The following is a 12,239-nucleotide window of genomic DNA, read 5'->3' as shown; positions in this document are numbered from 1 at the left end:
ATATGGCAACTGGGTCATGAAAACTTTTGTTTATTTATTTTTTTATTTCCTCGCATCTTGTAGGCCTGACATTTGGGCGAGGACCGAGGTGCCTATTGGCTCTCCTGTGTAGGTCCGAGGGAGAAAGGTGTGAGATGGGCTTCCTGGATCAAGCCTCTGGGTCTTTGGCTTGGGTGTGAGATCCCTGTGGCAGTGAGGGCGTGGGGGTGGAGTGGGGGCGGTGTCCCCCTTTCCCATCCCCCCAGCGGCCCCCTCGAAATGACGTTCCTTGAAAGAAACATGCTTGTGATTAGCTAAGCAAACACATCTGCTTTCGGAGTTGGGCCTTCGTTAATTAGCTGAACAAAGGGCCGTTTTGCTTTTTACCTTTTGCTGGGGGAGAGTGTGTTATTTCAGGAGTGTCGCGGGCCCTCCTCTTTTCAATTGCAGCCACGACGTTAATTTTATTGGGATTACTGATGGGAAATGAGGTGGCGCAGGCTTCCGAGAGGAAAAGCTTGATCATTACCCCCTTTGGAATTATATTTTTCCATCCAACCTCCTGCTCGCGAGGAGGGGGTGGCGATGGGGTGGGGGCGAACTGCGCAGCAAGTTGGGAGCAATTGGAATCAGGCTTGCGGTACGCTGATCTCGGGTGACAGAGCGTGTGTTGAAGCTGAACTCTATAATTTGCGCTTCTCTTCCTTTATTAGGCCTGGACAACGAACTAATGAGCTTTGGCCCAGCACAATGTCACTTGTATTTATTTTCTTATGGCAACTTTCAGATAGTGGAAGTGTTCGGTACCAAGGGCCAGGGAGGGTCCGGACTCCTGCCCGCTGCTGTCCCGGCCAGTGTCGGTGGCTGCGTCCTGGGGGAGTGAGGGCGCGGCGAGGGCGCGCATGGAGGTGGCGAAGCCGGGGCACTGGGCCTTTAGGCGAGGTCCTGGAGCGCTCAGGAAGGCGTTAGGCCCCCTTGGAAGTCCAGGAGGCCCTGCAGACCTAGCTCCTTGTGGATAAGGTCTAGGGGCGTGGCGGTAAGGCCAGGGCAGCTTCCCCAAACACGAGCTGGTGGCCGCAGCTCTCTCTAGGCGCGGGCGGAGGACGGATCGGCCAGCAGAGGCTGCCAGGCCAAGGAGCCCTCAGACTGAGTGGGGCTTCTCGGCCCTGTGGCCACGGCGTCCGCTTTGTGCTATGCTAGGCCTGGCCCAGCTCTGTTTGGGGGAGGGAAGACGGATGGAGAGGATGCTTTAAAGGGGCTCTTAGAACCTGGAGTGCGGGGCTCCCTCTCCTTTTTCTCTAGTTTGGCTGCTCCAAAGGGTCGCAGTTGGAGAGGCCTGGAATAAAGTAAAGAAAAAGTGATGTTTGGGGGTAGGGATGGAAAAGGGGTCGGCAGAGCCAGCGTGGGCATCCCTTGCGCCCTGGCCTAGAATATACTAACCTCCAGGGCGGGGGTGGGGGGGGATGGGAGGGGTTAGGACAAGGAACCGGGAGGCCCAGGAACTGCGACGGTAGCCGGAACTTCTCCGTTCGGCAGCCCGCGGCTTGTCGCGGCTGGTGCCTGGGTCTCCTCCAGGCAACCTTGTCTAATAACGCCCAGGCTCTGTGCCCCCACCCACCCCATCTTTCCTCTCCTCTCCTGGCTTCAGCCCTCCGCCTTGCCACCCCCTCCCCACCTCTTCATTCCTTCCTGCAAATGGGTGTTAACGCGGGTCTTTATGTTCTGTCTATAACTAGGATGTAATCACGCGCCCCATGCCTCTCTCTAAAAGCATTTAATAAATGTCTATTAAAGCGCTACAAATGTAAGATGAATTTAGTGGCGCGGCTGCCTCCCTGAATCCGAACGGTAATGATGTATTTATCAACGGGGATTCGCCTTCAGCACAGCGAGAGAGGTTTACTCAGCAAATATGTCGCTGAGCACCCACCCAAATACAATCAGTTGACCCCCCGCAGGCGCTAGCCGCCGCGCCCCTTCCCGCCGCGGAGCCCGGCGGGCTAGGGTCGCCCAGGGCCAGCCCCGGATTGGGGATACCCAAGGGGGTGGCCTTGCCCTTCTCTTGGCCTCTCACCCCCTCCCTGTGCCCCCTTCTCTGGGCCTGCGGGTCTCCTCTCTTGGCCGGCTTGGGGAACCTGGCATGTAGGTTTGGAGATCGGGAACGGGTCGTGGCAATGCCAGAGCATGGCCATGAAGCCCAAGGTGTCTTGGCCTTGCTGCGAGGCATTAGCAGGCGCCCTCACGCCCCCCTTAGTAGCAATTCTTCCCTGGGCTGTGAGTGGGCGCTTGAGGGTCCTGACTTTGACCACATCTCAGGGGTGGCTGGGCCTGCTCCCAGCCCTGGGCACTATCCTAGGGAACGGGTCTCGAGGACAGAAACCCCGGCCCCCAGGACCTTGGAGGGGTTCTAGGGTGCCCAAGGCCGGTGCCCTGTATGCCTTCTCTCCAGGCATACAGTCAGAGCAGAGGCGGCTGTTCTCGGAAGTTGAGGAGAAGCTTCCAAGGCGGGGACAAAACCTCCAATTCTCTTCCCCTAAACAGATGGGGCTTCTCCCCCACCTGCCCTGCCGAGCCCACCCGGCCATTTTCAAGTTATTGTGGCATGTGGGTTTTTAGAATTTAGTTTTAGACTGTGATCATTAACATACAGCCCCAGTGGCCACCACCTCTTTCTTTTTGTCTTTTATCTTTCTCTCTTTTCGAGGGGGAGAGAAGTGCTGGCCTGTTCCATCAAGCCCAGTTCGCTTTTGCTTTGGCCTCTGATTTCTCTTTCTTCTTTGGAAATTTCATTGAGATGTCTCTGTACTTCGCTTGTCAGTTATCTTTGTTCCTTTTAAATAAAGGGCTTTTAAATGGACTTATTGCTCCCAGCGTGGGTTCCTCTCTCTAAATGTTAGAAAATTGTGCCATCTACCCGCTATGCTGAGTACTGTCACACTCGGAGACCTCGGGGACCTCCGGGCCGGCTTCAATGCTGCCGTGTCAGGGGCCGCGGGCAGCGGGAGGAGGGGGCGGCTCACGTGGATTTTTACAGATCTCCGCCTGCAGCGGGCCCGCATGGCCACGCCAGGGCACGGCCCGCGACGCCCGCAGCCGCCAGCTCGATGGCGGCCGCGAACTTGGCGGCAGCGGCTGATCCGAGACCAAATCGCAGGCGTGGTTGAGACTAGTCTTCCCTCTCCTCGGTGTCCGGGGCCGACGGGGCGCCGCGGCCGGTTTTAGACGCCAACGGCCGCTCCGGGTCAGGGATAACCGAGGACAATAGGGGGGCGGCTGCCTGGAAGGGGAGGAGGGGGGATTTCGCTGCGCTGCTTCAGAGCGCTCTCGCCGCGCCTCTAGCCGCCCCTAGGGGAAGCCGGGCTGAAGCTGGAGTGAGCGACCGCGCGGAGTGGATTTCCCGTCTCTTGGCGAGAGAGAGCCCGGGCCAGGCAGTCCGGCTGCAACTTTCCTACGTTTTCCCGGGTGGAGACATTTCTGGTGCCTTTTGAAGGACAGAAATTGCTTTCCTTAGGGGGAAGTGTGCCTGTAGATGCACCGCGTTTGAATCAAGTCTGATCTGGGGTCTCCCCATCCGGACCCCTCCACTGTAAACACCCCACCCACCACCGCAACTTCTTTTTAAATGAGTTAAATGGATTAACAATTTAGATTTTATTATACGGCTACCCCTCTCAGATCCTTTTTTTTTTTTTTTTTCCTTTAACCCATTAGAAGTATTAGCTAAGATTTCCAAGTGTCAGTTGGGTATTTACGTTTGTGGAGGGAAAAAAAAATCTCCGATACGGTTTATGGCTTTTATTACATGTTTCACACTGTTCGAGAAATGGAGTTTTAAGCAACATACAATTAAATCTATATTGCTCTTTGGAGAAGGGCCAAGGAACTCGACAATTAGTTTAGATCTTTTGATACTTGTTGCTAAAATCAAAGTAAAAAACTACAACCCCATCTTATAGTTATTTCTCCCATGTTTCGTGTAACTACCATATAGGAAACGACAGTTGCTTTTTTTCCCAGTTATTTTTTTCCAAGTTATTTTTTGCTGTTCTTCTGCACGGATTAGTCTTTAAAGAATCAGTGTATTTTCCAGTTTTCTTTTCTTTTCTTTTTTTTTCTGCATCAATTACTGCAGCCTCCTATCTCCTGCCTTTACCTCCTGGTTTAGGTTTTTAAAAATGAAATTCTTTCCTAATTTGTATAATTTTAAAATGAATTTTCCTGTCCTCTTTCTCATCCTTCCTTCCCCTTGTCTGACACTGAGAAGGGAAACGGTGTTCTTTAATAACCACAGTAATACGGTGGTTTTAGGCAAAGGAAAATCATATTCTTTACAACCACAACAGGAAGGAGATTTTTCTCCCTCTTTCTTTCTCGTGTCTCTCTGTCTCTTTAAATAAGCAGCATAAGAAATAATCTCCCGCATGGAACAGAAACTGCTTCCTCCTTGAAAATGCCATCGTTCCCACCTCCCTGGTTCTCTTGGGGCCAATCCCATTCGGCCGGCGGCCGTCTGCCTGCCCTTGGCCCACGTTGAGGAGGGGGCGCCTATCGAGATCCGGGGACATCGTGGGAAGCCGGTGGGGTCCCGCCCGACGTCCGGAGCTGCAGAGGCAGGGCTGATAGCCAGCTCCAAAGAGAGGCTTGCTAATTCATTAAATAATTCTTACTCCCACTCAGCATCTTCTCCCTACAGCCCCAGAAGCTCCCGCGGGGAGAGGGGAGGGGTCTGGGGCTGCGCACACATCCCTACCCACCCCCACCCCCACTTCCTTCTGCGCCATCCAGGCCCTGCCGCCCCCTCACCAGCCTCATCACTAATTAAAAGCCCTGTGGCTTTGGGATTGAGCAGGCCGGGCGCCGACCTGTCATCTCCACCAGGCTGGGGAGTCTAGAACATCCTCTTCTTCTCCAAAAAAAAAAAAAAAAAAAAAAAAAAAAAAAAAAAAAAAATCTCTCTCTATATATATATATATCTCAAAGGTTCCGAAGTAAGAGAAGTGATTGGGCGGTGTGTCATTAACCTCCCTCCAGAAGCGTTCCTTTTCCTTCTGGGGAGTGAGGACTCCAGGGGCGGGCTGAGCCTCGGCCTCAACCCAGTGCATTTGCCCTGCCGGGTCCGGCCTCCCCGCTGCGGGCCCCTCCAGTTGTACCCATTCCCTGTGCCGCTGCCCTAATTGTGACGAAGGTCTGGGAAACATTTTCTCTGCGCTAATTTTATATTTCCCCTTTTCCTCTTGCAACATTAAACATAATTTTGCGCTGTCACTGTCACTAAGATTGCGGTTTGCTGATGTCTCTACTTGGAAACACGACCCTTTCGCCTCCAACAGTCATCCTGGTGCCTGTGCGCGCCCTTGTTCATCCGGGACTTCAGCGTTGCAGTGAAGAGAGAAAGAAAGAGAAAGAGAGAGAGAGAGAGAGACTACGGCAGTAAAGGCCAGAAGGGTCTCACCCAGTACCCCGCGATCATTTCAAACCCCCGTTCTCTGTGACATCAAGAGCAAATGTGTTTTTGATGTGCGTTTGGTTGTTGGCTTGTTTGTTTAATAAAATCCCTGTGGTTTTTTTGTTTTTTTTTTTTAACGTCTCAGCTTATGTGACATGTAACCACAGCCACTCCACTTTTAAATTTTCCGCTGGAATTTCTTTTTTGTTTGTTTCTGTGTCTGTCCTCTTCCACTTCTGTCTGTTCCTCATTCCCTCCCCTCATCCTACGCATGTTTTCTCTGGCTAAGCAATAATCCCCTGGCCCAGTGGCCACGTTCCTGAGGATAAAATCCCTTTTTCCCTTGGGTTGCCTCGCGGAGGCCCGGTTATCCGGGGCCTTTGGTGACAGTCCGGAGCAAGTGAGATGAAGATATTTCCCAGGCCCTGCTCCTCCCCCTCTTTTAATGCGCCAGCCTGGAGGGGTTCCGGAGTTGAACAAATGTGCCCACGTCTCCAGGTTTGCTCTGCACCTGATTATGGTCCTGATTGCTTTTCGTTTGTTTCCATTTTCGTTGGAAGGAGCGGCTCCTCATTCTCCACCACAGTGTTGCAGAACTTGTCTGCACCAGGACTGGTTTCAGAGCAATTATCTCATTTCACTGGTGGAGAGAGAAGCCGCCTGCACTCCCCGGGTCAGGTATTCAACGGAGGGCCCAGGTCACAGACCCCACCTGCAGGTTAATTTTCCCTCATTAGCATCTCCATAGTCCACTCTATACGTCTATACGCTTCTCTGCTCTCTGCTCCCCTCTCACTGTCTCTGGCATATTCTATTTCTCTCTCTCATGGTCCCTTCCTCACAACTTTACATTCTGCCAGGCACCTGAAAACCCATTTCATCAGTTTCCAGCGGGTTTGCCTATTTTTATCCTAGAAGCCCTTCCTCCATCCTCATCAGACTTATTCCCCTGGAGCCCGAGCCCATTCTCTCTCCTTCATACACCTCATTTACAAATACGTTCTGCTTTGTGTGAATTAGTTCACTCCTCTCCTTTACGTTCTCCCCGCCCCCCATTTTTTCATTCACTGCTAGTTAAAGTAAAAGATACAAATGGCAAATTTCAGCTGTAAAGAGGGGAGGTGTGCCAACCACCCCCGCCACCTAGAAAGAAGCTGGGGGACTTGTACTGACAGAAGAAAAAACAAACAAAAAGAGAGAACTGCATTTGCAGTTAAGTGGGTGAGTGTGTCTGTATCGGTGTGTATGTTCTAGGATTTCTTTGAACTGCTTTTGTGCTGACTTGACAGAGGCATTTTCTGAGGCTAGTCATGGTGTACGAACTTTGAGTTAACCTCTTATGTCAAATGAATCTTTTCATTTAGAGACCAACGAGTCCAATCTCTTGCTACCTTTTGTAGACCGAGTTAGGGCTCACCAACACAAGACTGGGACTTATAATAAAGACCAGATAAAGTCTGCCAAAGTTGTTTTTCCCCCTCCATTCTTCGCACTCCCTCCCCCCACCTAGCTTGAAAAATCCCCCCATCCAACAAATAAAAGTTCAGGGAAGTAGCAGCTCTTCCTAAGTGAGCAGAAGTTTGGGAATTTCGTTAGCATTTCACAAGTCTGTTGACTGAAATAGTTTTTCAGGCTCAGACACTGAAATGAGTACAGTTTTCAACAAGTCGTGATTTTGGTGTGCTTTGTAAAGATGGGGCCGAGATAATCTAATAATCAGTGTAAGATTGGTTGGAGAGAGGATTGTCTGTATCCAAGAAGATCGCTAACACCAGAAACATGAAAGCCAGTCGGGTCTCCAAGGGATGGGATTTGGGAAGAGGCTGCACACGTCTGCTCCCAAGCTATAAAGAAATACATTGTCAACAACAACAAAACAGACAATGCCCTGAGCCCTGCCTTGGCTCAGGGCTGAGCTACTTTTGAGATATTTTAGCAGCACTGTTCATTTTGTTGGGGTTTCTGGACCATTTGAAATTCAACCTTTTGCTAGCCTGCTCATCAGATATGGCTACAGAATTCATTTTTTCTGATTTATTCTTCCTTCCTCCTGCATTTTCTTTATTTCCTGATGACCTCCCGTGGGACTAATCTCTTTTTTTTTTCCCTTGCTTTTATATTTTCCAGTTTTGTTCTCTTTACAAATGACTCAGTGTTTTTCCTGTTTCTGTGTCTCACTCATTCGCTTCCTTTCTCTCTTTCCTCTCTTAAGAGACAGAGGAAAATAAAAAGAATGGGAGAGGCTTCCCAAATTGTTCCTTTCTAAGTGTTATTAATTACCGTTACAAGGCAGGTGATTCTTAACTAATAACAAAGTTGTAAATTACAGTGACTTTCAAATATTTCTCATTTGTCAGCTTTGATTGATTTGATTAATATTCCACTCCTTGAAATAATTTCAGCAGCACTTACAATCAGCTCTACCCAAGAAGAAAAGAGCAGACCCTGCCCCTCTGGTTTTACTCTTCATGTGAAGGTTTGACTTTCATCCTAAGGCCTGTGGTCCTGAATGGAAAATCAGTGCTGGGAAGGTACTTGGGCAGTTAAGCTGCAGGAATGGGAGCAGACCAACATACCTGCATATGATCAGTTATTTATATGTAATTTTGGAGATTTTATCGAGGAACTTAATAGTGTTGAAAGAGCCAAACAACGTCATTTGCTCAGGCCTTCTGAACATTTTTACCCCAGATTCAAAGCTGAAAGAATGCATTTTTAAAAAGGGGGGGGGGGATTTTTTAATCCAGAAAATTCACCTAAGCCAATCCCATTTCTCTTTATCCTCACCACCATTTCTAAGAAAGAGCCGTGCTAAGACCTATCAGAAACTGGGATTCCTGGTGAGGAGAAGAGGTGTGTTTTGCGTGTAAGAGGAGGCAAGGCAAAAGGGGCTCAGGCGACTGGGGCATCGGGAAGATCCCAGTTTGGGGAAACGGCGTTATATTTTTTCCCATCCACCATCATATCCAGAATGCAATTTTTGAAGCTATCAATACCCGCTGCCTCCAATACCTCTGGAGTTTTAGTCTTAATTATATTATTAAGTGAAGTACTGTGCTGTCAGAGAATTGAACATGATTTATGACGTCTGCCTATTAAAGGATCGATGGCGAATATCGCTACTATCATCTATCAATATTCTCAGGCCAGGGGTATTTCTCACTCAACGGTTGTTATTTGTAATATCGAAATGATAGGCTGCAGGAAAGGACCAGTTCTTCTCCGTAAGACGAGTTTTCCAGGGGCAGCAGCGAGCGGGTGTGGGAAGCCAGGAGACTCCCACGACCTCCAACCACATCTCACACCCAGAGACATCTTAAAGATTTTTTTTTTTTATGTTAAAGTCAGTGATTTGACCCTCCAATCCAGTAGGAGAAGGAAAGCCAGAGTCGTTTTTAGGGACAGTAGTAACCTCTACAGGTCTGTATCAGGGGCGAGCGTTTCCGAGCTGCTTGGTGAATTGGAGAAAACCAGCAAAGGGGGGAAAAAGGGAACATTTATAGGGGGATGGCTGGATGGGGGTTGGAGAGAGTGCTGAGGGCAGACCGTATATTTTTGGAGCAGATGCCCGGGCCAGGCCTATTCCCTTGCAATCAGAGGTGTCCAATTTCTGGGATCAAGGCTGTCTACGCCGAGCCACCCCTGCCACGCTGCTTCCACCGGCTCCCGCCTCCTCTGCGTAGGTGGAGGCGGGTGCGAAACTCACAGCAGCTAGGCCTGGAGGAGCCTGAGCGCGCAGGCCTTTTGTCTTCAGACAGAGCGCAGCGCCTGCTTTTTTTCCACCCTCGCGGGGCACGGCTCCGGGTCACCGGCGATTCCCAACCCCCTGCTTTAAGGGGGATGGGAGGGAGAGGCGGAGAATGGAGCTGACGGCCCGGAGCTGGAGGCTAGAGCACCCCTGTGGGGTGGGGCGTGGAGAATGGCCCCAGCGCCGCGAGGGGCCGCCTGGGCCGCGCCCTGCCCCCGCCCTGGGTGCGCCCCAAGCCGCGAACGCCCGAGGCCCCTTCCCTGGGCCGCGGAGGCTCGGAGTCAATCAAGCGCCCCCTGGCTCGGGGAGGGAGGCGCACCTCGCCTGGAGTGGTGTGGCCGCGGCGACCTGAGCCGCAGGAGGCGCTGACGGCGGGGACGAGCCTCGGCGCGCCGAGTGCTCCGGGACAGCATGGGCCTGGTCGCCGCGGACCCCCACCCCATCCACCACCAACAACGAGATGTAAATCACCTCTCAGGGTTTGAAGAAGCAGGAACGTGAAAAGAACGTGTTGACCTTCCTCTCCACGCGGCCACCGCGTCACCCTGCTCCGACCCCTGCCCTCGGTGGTGGTGATCGGACCTCAGATTTTGGAGGCCCCTGGGGGTGTGGCCACAGTTGGCAGGCAGTAAGCGCTCAATAAATGTCAGCTCTTTTTGTTGTTACTATCCTGTTAGGCACATCCGGTTTCCTCCGCGAGCATCTCTGTCGCACACATTTACCCCAGATAAACAGCGTCAGAGCTACGGTCCCCAAGCTAGGGCCTCGGTGTCTACTAGCTGCTTCTGTCACCTCTGAGCCCTGGATCCAGAGCCTTACAGCCTTGCCAGGCCCGGAGAAAACCCCGAGGCCCCTCGGTTTCTTCGCCCCAGGGTATTTGTCCAGGCCTGGGCCACTGTGAGCGGAAGACAGGGCTGAAGCAGCGATAGCAGGTGGCTAATGTGCGCTGCCCAGGTCAGCGACAGAGGAGGGGTGTTCCGGCGAAAGAAGAACATCCCGGAGGGAGGATGGTGGTTCCTCAGTTTAAAAAAATGAAAGGAACCCTTCACCCGGGAGACGGGGAGGAGGGGGAAGCACCTGGGAAAGGCCAAATCAGAAGCATTGGAATGACACCTTTTTCTCCCAGAAACTAATCTTTGGGGAAGCCTTTAATTGGCCTGGGCCGAGGAGTGAGTTGTCAGAGGTCGCGCCATTAAATATATGTGCAATGTCCATGTAACCAGATTTTCAATCGTATTACCTTAATAAAAAAAATGACTCTCCCTTGCCGATTCTTCTTAATAATAGTAATAATAATAATAATACCGTTGTTGTTGTTATTTTGCAATCGACAATCTAGTCCAGGAGTCCCGGATGGCCCCTGGAGCAGCTGCAGGAGCCACACCTCGGAGGGTGATCACCTGCGGAGCTGCTCCTAGAACTTCGCTCCCTTCCTCCCTCTCTTCTCCTCTCAGCCTGATGGATATTCTTGTGTCTGGGCTCCTTTAAAAATGACAAACGTCTTCTCAGTATGGACCATCCTTCCCCTTTGGGTTTCTAACCAACTTGCAGCGCCAGGAGGGGCCCAGGCGCGGGCCCGTCGGTGCTGTCCCACGGCCTGCATTGTACCCTCATTGCCCGAACCTTCGCCTGGTTTCCAGCTAATAGAGCTCGAGCGAGAGAGTCAGGAAGAAATCAGTGGCTTAAGAAGCTGGATTTAGGCTTTGGAAGGATCGGAAATGAAGGGATGGGAAGGAAGGTGTGATTCACGTTATACTCTATCCCTCCCCCTCCCGCACAAGACCAAGAGTTCCTTCTCCCCGCCGGGCCTTTGCGGACTCGGCCTGAGTCCCTGAAGCTCATTTCTCTCCCTCCGGATCACTGCGCATTGGGGGTCACCCTTCGTATGCTGAAGGGCCCCTTCCTATGCTGAGATCGGCTACTTCCACCCCCCGGAAGGAGGCGCTGGTGCCCGGGTCGGCCTCTGGCCCCTCCCAGCCTTCGCCCTGGAGCCCCCATTCACAAAGCCCCGCTTGGAGGAGCCGAGACACACACACACACACACACACACACACACACACACACACCCCACACACACACTGCGAAAAGGGGAGTTTGATCTTGCCTCATTGGCGTCTCAGGCCTGAAAGGGAGATCGTTTGGGTAAACAGCCAAGCTTCCAGGCTTAACGCCCGTCTCCCGCCCCCTCCCCTCCACCTCCCTCCCGCCTCCCCCACTCCCCTTCAACCCCACCCGCCACCCACACTCGGCTGCGCAGCCGGGCCCCGAGCGAGCTCCGCGCGTCCGGGCGGGAGCCCAGGGCTCCCGGGGTTCAAAGGGCTGCAGCCCGCGAGGGAATGCCCTCCCATCCATGCCCCGGGGGGCAGAAGCGGACCGCAGGGCGGTGGGATCGGCCTGGGCCACGGTAGGAACCGCGAAACTTCCCTCTTCCCTAAGTAGAGCTCGTCCCGGGGGAGGGCACAGGGGAGTTCGGAGCCCCGAGGGACATTTTCGTGCAGACATTGTGGAGGCCGAGCCCCGGCCGCAGACTGCGCCTGGACTTTCCCCCTTGGCCCAGCCCGGGCACCCAGGGCCCCGTCAGGCTGTCACAAGCATGTGTCCATGTAGGAGCACGCCCATGGGCGGGGGGCTTGAGCCTCCACTGGCCACGCCGGGCTCTCCACACCCTTGGGTAATTGCCGGGTCCCCTCCTCTCTCCAAGCGGCCTCCGCTCCAAGAAAAGTCTTTAATCTGATATTAAGCGTTTCCCGAAGTTTGATTCTTTCCAAAGGAGAGTTCTTTAGTTAACCGGCTGTAAACACAATTAATAGTTATTAACATGCAAGGAAACCTTTGTGGTGTTTTAAAAGGATAATAATCTCTCTCTAACTTGCACTCTCAAGAGAGGAGGGAACCTTGAAATCTGAAAATATCCTGATTAGATGATTAGACCTGATTATATGGTGAGATTCCCTCTTTCTCTAATGAAATTCACCTCTTCTCCCTTTCTCTGTCTCTCCTGTTCTCTCTCTCTCTCTCCTTTTCTCCTTTCCCAGTTGAATCGCACTCTAATCCAGGAGTCATTAG

The 12,239-nt window shown here is 52.3% G+C and overlaps 1 long non-coding RNA gene across 1 annotated transcript in view; it reads left to right on the top strand.

Annotated features, from left to right (window-relative positions):
• Window positions 1–11,444: 11,444 nt before the first annotated feature.
• The window catches only part of LOC119531575, a 39,946-nt gene continuing 39,151 nt past the window's right edge, over window positions 11,445–12,239 (top strand). The window contains exon 1 of the long non-coding RNA XR_005216344.1: window positions 11,445–11,577. This is a non-coding gene — a long non-coding RNA (uncharacterized LOC119531575). The remainder of the gene's footprint in view (window positions 11,578–12,239) is intronic.

The sequence above is a fragment of the Choloepus didactylus genome, chromosome 4, assembly GCF_015220235.1.
Source record: "Choloepus didactylus isolate mChoDid1 chromosome 4, mChoDid1.pri, whole genome shotgun sequence".
NCBI lineage: Eukaryota > Metazoa > Chordata > Mammalia > Pilosa > Megalonychidae > Choloepus > Choloepus didactylus.
The sequence above is the reverse complement of the archived record's forward strand: the minus strand, read 5'-3'. Positions and strand labels throughout refer to the sequence as shown.